We start from the raw sequence: 10,443 nt of genomic DNA on the forward strand, positions 1-10,443 counted from the left end.
CCCACTCAGCTCAGGGTGAGCCTGTCAAACAGGTACTCTCCCAGGCCATTCCCAGGGGCTCCCAGTCTCTTCAGGTTGGTGATGTGATCTCCCAGCTTCTTGATCATCTTCACTTGCTCATCCAAGTAGTGCCTCTCCAGGAAGTCACACAGCTGGAAGGGGAGACAAAGATTAGCCTCAAGGAACAAACCATGCACCTGAATGTGACATCCCATTACAGATGTGACCATCATCACCACGTTGTGGTGAGGGAGGGGGACAATCAGGGATGCCTTCTGAAAAGCTTCTGGATTTCAGCCGCAGGAGGCAGGTAGATTAGAATTGGAATTGTCCCCCCCAGGGAGTAAACAGATTTCCTTCCAAACTTGGAGAAAAAAAAAATGAGAAACTCACATGAGGGTCCATGTGGCCAGAGGAGAGTTTGTGCAGATCCAGCAGACTCTGGTTCACATCCTTCTCCATCTGCAGAGCTCTCTGCATTGCCTCCAGACCATTGCCCCACTCATCCTGCTCTGGCTTCTGGACCAAGGGAAGTCAGGAGAGAAAATAAACAGCTCATCTCAGACAGGTGGATCACAGGCTACATCAGATCAGTCCATTATTCCAAAGAGTTAGATTTTACTGACTCCTTTAGATGTCACTGTTCCCAGAGCTTAAAATTTAGAAGCATACCATACTGTGAAAGCACATTTTGAAAAGGTATAATCCAAATGTAATTCCTCGCTTTACTGTTCTATCCCTTTTGATCAGCCCATTAGAAACATCTTGGAGATGCTGCTACCTTCCACCCCTATGGATTCTCTCATTCTTACCACTGAAGAGGGGCCTTGGAATGGATAGCTGAGGTTATATAGTATATCATTCTTACAAGAGAATGATTCTCTCCATCCAGTATTCTGGATCATCCCAATTGCCTATTGCTGTTTCACAAGTGCAAAATAGTCTCCAATTCAGTGCATTGCTCACCAATACAATCTCCAATTCATATAGCATTTATTCAGTCTTGAGGCTCAACAGATTTGACTGATACCAGTCAATTGGAGTTCACACAAAACACTGGAATCTCCAAAGTTTACAGAAGCCAACCTTGACATCCTGCAGGAGGACTCGGCCTCCACGTTTATTCTGGAATGCCATCAGTTTCCCAGCGTGTTCCCGTTCCTCATGGGACTGCTCCTTGAAGAACTCAGCAAAGTGACGCAGGGCAACATCATCCCGGTCAAAGTAAGAGGACTGCAAGTGGAGATAAAGTGGGACGCAAGCATTACTTTCATCCTTGGCACAATCAGAAAGTGACCCATCCACCATTTTAATTCCCTTCCAATTAATTGAAGTGAGTGACAAAAGCAGAATGTCATCTGTCAATGGTGATCAGAATAGCAGACATTTTGACCTCCCAGACAATCAGAAAAAAAACAAAACACTAACTGCAACCTCTGGCCTGTATCTTAGGGAGGCAGTGTGCTAGTGTGGCAGAGTACCGAGAAGGTCCTTATTGGAGACAACCATTAGACATCCCTGCACTGCAGGTTAGAAACATTCCTGCTCACTACTGGATGCTAGAGATCATTGACCAACTGAAACAGGACATGAATATGTCTAACAGGCAGAGATCTCAGTCAGCTACCCGATTACCAACCTCACCCACCTGAATAACCACACTGTCCTACTATCTAGTTTGCACAGAATCTGGACTGTGCTTTTTTCACATTTACATTTCAATTGAAAAAGTGCCATTTAACCACCTTTCCTTACAATAAGTAAACTCACTTCATCTTCAACAAAAGACAACAGCTTCATTATTTGGGTAGATTTAAATTCAATAAATTTGGTTTAGAGAACGGTTTTTGAAAAAGAGATTTGTTATGGAGTCAGATGTACAGCATGTAAACAAACTTCGGTCCAACTCATTACACCATCCAGATATCCCAACCCAATCTAGTCCCACCTGCCCATATGCCTCCAAACCCTTCCTATTCATATCCCATCCAGATGGTTGTTAAATGTTGCCATTGTACTAGCCTCCACCACTTCCTCTGGCAACTCATTCCATACACATACTACCCAGAGTGGAAAAATTGCCCCTTGGGTCTCATGTCATTCCCCTCTCACCCTAAACCTATGCCCTCGAGTTCTGGGCTTCCATACCACAGTGAAATGGCTTTGTCAATCCTATCCATGCCCCACATGATTCTATCAACTTCTGATGTCACCCCTCATCCTCCAACACTCCAGGTAAAAACAGCCCCAGCCTGTTCAGCCTCTCCCAATAGCTCAAATCCTCCATCCCAGACAGACAACATCTTTGTAAATCTTTTCTGAACCCTTTCAAATATTTTTCAACATCTTTCCAATAGGAGGGAGACCAGCATTGAACAAAATTCAAACAGTGGACAAACCAACATCCCACACAGACTAAACTAAAAGAGTATTAAGACAACACCAGCCTCTGCAGTCAGGAGGGTAATTGCCAGTGGTTACACTGTGCAGAGTTACAATAAAACTAGGGACCCTCACTCAAAAGGCCAGTTATAATTTAAGAGCATTCTAAAATTACAACAGGGCTTCAGGGTTAAGTGCATCCAGGGGGAAAAAAACACCAACAACAATCTCAATATATTGAATTTGCTCAAGCATATAACCAAGGAAATTCCTAGATGCTCCAGACAGTTATAGCACAGTCACAACTTTAAAATAGAACCTTCAAGACCACAAGCCTCACCATGGAGAGATAAACATAGGAGGAATAGAGCTCCAGATTGATCTGCTTGTTAACAGCATCCTCACAGTCCTTGTGGTAGTTCTGACACACTTGGGAGGCCATCTTCACTATTCTTACTCACTATCACCCAGACAACTAGAGACCCATACCTCACTCCTGCAGGCATTTGAATTTATCCTCCAGGGAGAGGTATCACCAATGATGATTGACAATTCCTGACAGCCAATCAGGAATCACCCATGAACATAGGCCCCCCCAATGAGAGAGAGGGGGTGGGTGTGTGAACCAGAGATGATCAGAGGTGTAGATTAGAGTCAGGTCTGGATGATTTTCTGTGATTGGAACAGCAGGAGGTCACTCAGCAGCATCTCAATCAGGTCACTGTGAGTTTGTGTCCTTGTGAAAAAAATAGATTTGGATGAGGAAAGGTTTTCAAGTATTTTTTAAAATAAAGTTTGTTGTGACCAACTGCAAGAGGGGCTCAATGAAGAAGGGGAGTCAGTTTCTCAGCCTGTTGTGTTGGAAATGGGAGAGAAAGATGTGCAGTTTTCAATGGCGGGGAGTTCAGATTTGGGGGTAGGTGGGGGGAAAGTGCAGTGACACAGGATAAGCTGTTTAGGACTGAGATGAGGAGAAATGTTTTCACCCAGAGAGTGGGGAGCCTGTGGAATTCTCTGCCACAGAAAACATTGAGACTCAAAGATTGAATGTTTCCAAGGAGTTAGGTACAGCTCTTAGGGCGAAAGGGATCAAAATGTTGGATGGAGAATGGGAAGATGGTACTGAGTTAGATGATCAGCCATAATCATATGGAATGGTGGAAGGGTGAACAGCTGACTCCCATTCCTTTTTTCTCTAATTTTATCTTTCAATAACCTGGGTAGTAAGGGTCTTGTAGCACTGGGGTAGTGTGCCTCTGTCTGGGCCAGGAGGTTTGAGTGCCAGACCCTACCTGCTCCAGAGGTTTTGATAACATCTCTGGACAGGTTCATGAGAAAACAACCAGGCTGAATGGCCTCCTCCTGTGCCATAACAATTCTGTGATTCTGTGGATGATCTGCATCTGAACAGTGTTTCCCTGCCTCTATCTCCTGACTAACCTTTCTGTGGATTGTCACCTCGCTGTGATGGAGGGCCTCGAGTGTCCCATTGAGTCTGAGAGCGATACCTCAAGAGGTTTCCACCTCCTGGCAGGGCCAACCAGGATGGTAAGGTCAGAGGGGAGGATCCCAGTAAAGTGCAATGGAAATCAAATCCTCAAAGGCCATCCATCCAGGCAGAAGATATTTGTCTGCTAACCACGGGGGTGTGTAAAGGCTACAGCAGGAGGGAGATCACAAATCGACATTTCCTTGCCACTTGAGCTGGCTCTACCTTCTGTGAAGCACCGTGTCAGTGTTGTGAGCTGTAATTTTGTGTGCTTGTGCATGTGTGTGTGCATTCACTATCCTTCGTGTGAAGAAGCCATTCCGAACATTATCCTGGACAGTTTAGTTCTAATGTGAAGATTCTAATCCCATTCCACATCCTCAGTTCTATTTGACCCATTGTGAAGAAACAGTTCCCCTCTGTCTACTCTGTCAAATCCATTTATCACCATAAACATTTCAATTATGCTCATCCCTTAACTTTCTACCCTGAGGAATGTGGACAAACTGTTGATGTCATTTAACCAGCTCTTTATCTCTGAGTTCATTCAGAAATTCAGGGCTGCACCATTAATACCAGAACTGAGCACTCCAGATGTGGTTGAACCAGAATTTGACACTTTTACAAAGAACCTCCATCCATAGGGATTTGAACCTCTTTCAGGTCAGGACTAATATTAAATTAGTTCCTTTGTTTTGTGTTTTTACGTCAGTTCACTACATTTCTATCCAATTGTCTGAATAATTTCATTTTGATCATTAGTTTTGATAACAAGCAGAAGATGTCACCTTTTATAAAACACTGTGAATTGTCTTTCTTGGTCAGAAGTGGATCACTTTACACTTCCCCTCAGTGTCCTGTATCTGACAGTCTCATCCACTCCATTAAACTTTGAACATTCTGCTCTCATGGTCATGTGTCACCTGATGTAGAGTCATCATTTTATTGATGGCCCTTCATTGATAACATTTACGAATCTCATGAAACGTTATGGCTCCCAGTGCCCCTCCTTGGGGAAAGTAATCAGATCTTGCTATTTTTAATTCACTCCCTGTCTGAGGGTGCTGTTGGCTAGGCCAACATTTATTGCTGATCCTTAATTACCCTTGTCAAGGTGGTGGTGATTTATCTTCTTGAATTGCTGCTGTTGTCCATTTGGTAGATGTAGACCCACAATTGTGTTAGGTCAGAATCCAGGATTTTGATTCAGCAACAGAGGAAGAACAGCAATATATTTTCCAAGTCAAAATGGTGCGTGGGTAAGAGACAAACATGCAAGGGTAGTGTTGCTATGTATCTTTGCCCTCTTCCTTCTAGATGGGAGTGGTCATGGATTTGGAACTTGTTGGCAAATTCCTACAGCATTTGGTAGATGGTACACCTTGCAGTAGTTAAGTGTCAGTGGGTGGAAGGAATGAATGTTGGTGGCTATTGTGCCAATGAAGTGGGTTGCTTTGAAGTGGAGGGTGTCAAGATCGTGGAGTGTTGTTTGTACACTCCCCCGTATAAAGACTGACAGCCCCTCTCCCAAGCCAATTCCCCATCAGTGATCATGAACTTGCCTGTCAATGAAATCATTAAGGTGGCTGCTTTGGCTTTTCAATCCCACTAGTATTGACGGTAAAATACCAAAGCTTACATTTGTCGTAGACATTTATAGAATACCATGGTAAATGGGAAATACTGTCTCCCCAGTCTCAAAAGACACACACCTGCCCCATTTATCTCAGTTCAATCTGAGAAAGATGAACAGTGTAGCCTTATGATGATTGAGCAGTCCTAACCGAGTTATTTAGTGACCCCCTTATTCTATCATGGGCTGTGAATATGATACACCCGATCAGTACTAGTCACCTGTTAGACTTCCCTAGAAAACAGATCAATGCCACAGTGACCTACATGTGACTCCACCCTCCATGCAGAGTATAATCAAAAGAGAGCTGATTTCATGTAAATTAAAAGGAACAAAAATTAGAACAAAAGCCTGCAAATACTACTCAGGTCCTATAGCTTTCTTTGCACCAGCTGCCTTCAGTATTTGACACCCCTGGATTGCAAGAGCAGTAAAAAGGGAATTGCTATATTTGTCCCACCTCGGTTAAGGTAGGCACTGTTGCATTGCCTCACGGAGAGGATAGTTATTAGCCAAGTAGACTGGAGACACTGATGCCAATCAAAAGCAGAATCTTCATTCTCTAGCATGGAATGTAGAAACCAGCTTGGGAAACCACCATATAGCAATCAAGTATTGCTTATCCAAGAACAGTCAAAAGATATTCAACCTTGATATTCTGGTAAAAAAGGGGTAATTTTAGATGATTAGCTAAATCAGAGTCTAAACATCAAACCAAATTGCTGGAAAACCAGGTCTAAACAGTATCTATTGCAAGAACTAATTAATATTTCAGGTCTAGCAACTGTTATCAACCGATTTCATGCCACAGATACTGCCAAACCCACACTTTCCCAGCAGGTCTTCTTCCTAAATTTGCAGCAGCTAGTTTTTTTGCTTCAGTTTTAAAAGTTGAAAGAAGTGCTCAGTATACCAGTTGTGTCAAACATTTAGATTTCAAACTATTGACTAGAGGCAGTTGCTGTAACCTTGTTCCACTGAGTACAAGCAGTTAGTGAGTATTCTTTACCAGCCAAAAAGCTTAAGCTGTTGTGGAATTTCCAATGATGAGAATTGCTCACTTAGTCCAAAAATCCCTCTACACAGCCGAATAAAACAGAACAAATTATTGGGACAAGCATCGAAACAAGGTTGAGAGAAAAGGATTTAATAATCAGCTGTTAAACATCAAAACCCCAAGAACCCAATGAAACGAAGTAGTTACACACAGTACTCAGTTCCATGGTGAACACTATTTTAATTTTCTGCAGAGCACAACCAAAGTCATCCACTAGAATGAAGTCACCATGTCCAACAAATGGAGTCCTTGAATCCCACTCAGCTCAGGGTGAGCCTGTCAAACAGGTACTCTCCCAGGCCATTCTCAGGGGCTCCCAGTCTCTTCAGGTTGGTGATGTGATCTCCCAGCTTCTTGATCATCTTCACTTGCTCATCCAAGTAGTGCCTCTCCAGGAAGTCACACAGCTGGAAGAGGAGACAAAGATTAGCCTCAAGGAACAAACCATGCACCTGAATGTGACATCCCATTACAGACATGACCATCACCACCACATTGTGGGGAGGGAGGGGGACAATCAGGGATGCCTTCTGGATTTCAGCCTGTAGGAGGCAGGTAGATTAGAATTGGAATTGTCCCCCCAGGGAGTAAACAGATTCCTTCCAAACTTTTGGAGAGAGAGAAAAAAAAAGAGAAACTCACATGAGGGTCAGTGTGACCAGAGGAGAGTTTGTGCAGATCCAGCAGACTCTGGTTCACATCCTTCTCCATCTGCAGAGCTCTCTGCATTGCCTCCAGACCATTGCCCCACTCATCCTGCTCTGGCTTCTGGAACAAGGGAAGTCAGGAGGAAAAAAAAAACAGCTCATCTCAGACAGGTGGATCACAGGCTACATCAGATCAGTCCATTATTCCAAAGAGTTAGATTTTACTGACTCCTTGAGATGTCACTGTTCCCAGAGCTTAAAATTTAGAAGCATACCATACTGTGAAAGCACATTTTGAAAAGGTATAATCCAAATGTAATTCCTCGCTTTACTGTTCTATCCCTTTTGATCAGCCCATTGGAAACATCTTGGAGATGCTGCTACCTTCCACCCCTATGGATTCTCTCATTCTTACCACTGAAGAGGGGCCTTGGAATTGATAGCTGAGGTTATATAGTATATCATTCTGACAAGAGAATGATCCTCTCCATCCAGTATTCTGGATCATCCCAATTACCTATTGCTGTTTCACAAGTGCAAAATAGTCTCCAATTCAGTGCATTGCTCACCAATACAATCTCCAATTCATATAGTATTTATTCAGTCTTGAGGCTCAACAGATTTGACTGATACCAGTCAAATGGAATTCACACAAAACACTGGAATCTCCAAAGTTTACAGAAGCTAACCTTGACATCCTGCAGTAAGACTCTGCCTCCACGTTTATTCTGGAATTCCATCAGTTTCTCAGCGTGTTCCCATTCCTCATGGGACTGCTCCTTGAAGAACTCAGCAAAGTGACGCAGGGCAACATCATCCCGGTCAAAGTAAGAGGACTGCAAGTGGAGATAAAGTGGGAAGAAAGCATTACTTTCATCCTTGGCACAATCAGAAAGTGACCCATCCACCATTTTAATTCCCTTCCAATTAATTGAAGTGAGTGACAAAAGCAGAATGTTATCTGTCGATTGTGATCAGAATAGCAGACATTTTGACCTCCCAGAAATGAGGATCTGAAAAACAAAACACTAACTCCAACCCCTGGCCTGTATCTTAGGGAGGCAGTGTGCTAGTGTGGCAGAGTACTGAGAAGGTCCTTATTGGAGACAACCATTAGACATCCCTGCACTGCAGGTTAGAAACATTCCTGCTCAGTACTGGATGCGAGAAAGATCATTGATCAGACACAGGACATGAACATGACTAACAGGCAGAGATCTCAGTCAGTTACCTGATTACCAACCTCACCCACCTGAATAACCACACTGTCCTGCTATCTACTCTGCACAGAATCTGGACTGTGCTATTTTTAGATCATTCACATTTCAAGTGAAAAAAGTGCCATTTAACCACCTTTCCTTACAATAAGTAAACTCACTTCATCTTCAACAAAAGACAACAGCTTCATTATTTGGACAGTTTTTAAATTCAATACATTTGGTTTAGAGAAAGTTTTTTGAAAAACATAGATTCATTATGGAGTCAGATGTACAGCACATAAACTTCGGTCCAACCTCATTACACCATCCAGATATCCCAACCCAATCTAGTCCCACCTGCCTGTATGCCTCCAAACCCTTCCTATTCATATACCCATCCAGATGGCTGTTAAATGTTGCCATTGTACTACCATCCACCACTTCTTCTGGCAACTCATTCCATAAACCTACTACCCAGAGTGGAAAAGTTGCCCCTTGGGTCTCATGTCATTCCCATCTCACCCTAAACCTATGCCCTCTAATTCTGGACTTCCATACGACAGTGAAGTGGCTTTGTCAATCCTATCTATGCCCCACATGATTTTTTCAACTTGAGGTCACCCCTCAGCCTCCAACACTCCAGGGAAACAAAAAAAATAGCCCCAGCCTGTTCAGCCTTTCCCAATAGCTCAAATCCTCCATCCCAGGCAACATCTTTGTAAATCTTTTCTGAACCCTTTCAAACATTTTTCAACATCTTTCCAATAGGAGGGGGAACCAGCATTGAACACAAAATTCAAACAGTGGCCAAACCAATGTCGTGAACAGACTATAACTAAAGAGAATTAAGACAACACCAGCCACTGCAGTCAGGAGGGTAATTGCCAGTGGTTACATTGTGCAGAGTTACAATATAACTAGGGACCCTTACTCAAGAGGCAAGTTATAATTTAAGAGAATTCTAAAATTACAACAGAGCTTCAGGATTAAGTGCATCCAGGGGGAAAAAACCCAACAACAATTTCAATATATTGAATTTGCTCAAGCATATGACCAAGGAAATTCCTAGATGCTCCAGACAGTTATATCACAGTCACAACTTTAAAATAGAACCTTCAAGTCCACAAGCCTCACCATGGAGAGTTAAACATAGGAGGAATAGAGCTCCAGGTTGATCTGTTTGTTAACAGCATCCTCACAGTCCTTGTGGTAGTTCTGACACACTTGGAAGGCCATCTTCACTATTCCTACTCACTATCACCTAGACAACTGCAGACCCATACCTCACTCCTGCAGGCATTTGAATTTATCCTCCAGGGAGAGGTATCACCAATGAAGATTGACAATTCCTGACAGCCAATCAGGAATCACCCTTGAACATAGGCCCCCCAATGAGAGAGAGGGGGTGGGTGTGTGAACCAGAGCTGATCAGAGGTGTAGATTAGAGTCAGGTTCTGGATGATTTTCTGTGATTGCAACCACAGGAGGTCACTCAGCAGCATCTCAATCAGGTCACAGTGAGTTTGTGTTCTTTTGAAAGAAATAGATTTGGATGAGGAAAGGTTTTCAAGTATTCTTTTAAAATAAAGTTTGTTGTGACCAACTGCAAGAGCGGCTCAAGGAAGAAGGGGAGTCAGTTTCTCAGCCTGTTGGGTTGAAAATGGGAGAGAAAGATGTGCAGTTTTCAATGGTGGGGAGTTCAGAGTCGGGGGTCGGGGGTCGGGGGTAGGGGGTAGGGGGTAGGGGTAGGGGGTAGGGGGTAGGGGGAGGGGGAAAGTGCAGTGACATGGGATAAGCTGTTTAGGACTGAGATGAGGAGAAATGTCTTAACCCAGAGAGTGGGGAGCCTGTGGAATTCTCAGCCACAGAAAACATTGAGACTAAAAGATTGAATGTTTCCAAGAAGGAGTTAGGTACAGCTCTTAGGGCGAAAGGGATCAAAATGTTGGATGGAGAATGGGAAGATGGTACTGAATTAGATGATTAGCCATAATCATATGGAATGGTGGAAGGGTGAACAGCTGACTCCCATTCCT

General features: G+C 43.4%; 1 pseudogene; it reads right to left on the reverse strand.

Annotated features, from left to right (window-relative positions):
- Positions 1-5: 5 nt before the first annotated feature.
- LOC140489101 (ferritin heavy chain A-like) lies at positions 6-9,643 on the reverse strand (annotated as a pseudogene).
- Between the last annotated feature and the right edge of the window lie 800 nt (positions 9,644-10,443).

This window comes from Chiloscyllium punctatum, chromosome 18, assembly GCF_047496795.1.
Source record: "Chiloscyllium punctatum isolate Juve2018m chromosome 18, sChiPun1.3, whole genome shotgun sequence".
NCBI classification, from domain to species: Eukaryota; Metazoa; Chordata; class Chondrichthyes; order Orectolobiformes; family Hemiscylliidae; genus Chiloscyllium; species Chiloscyllium punctatum.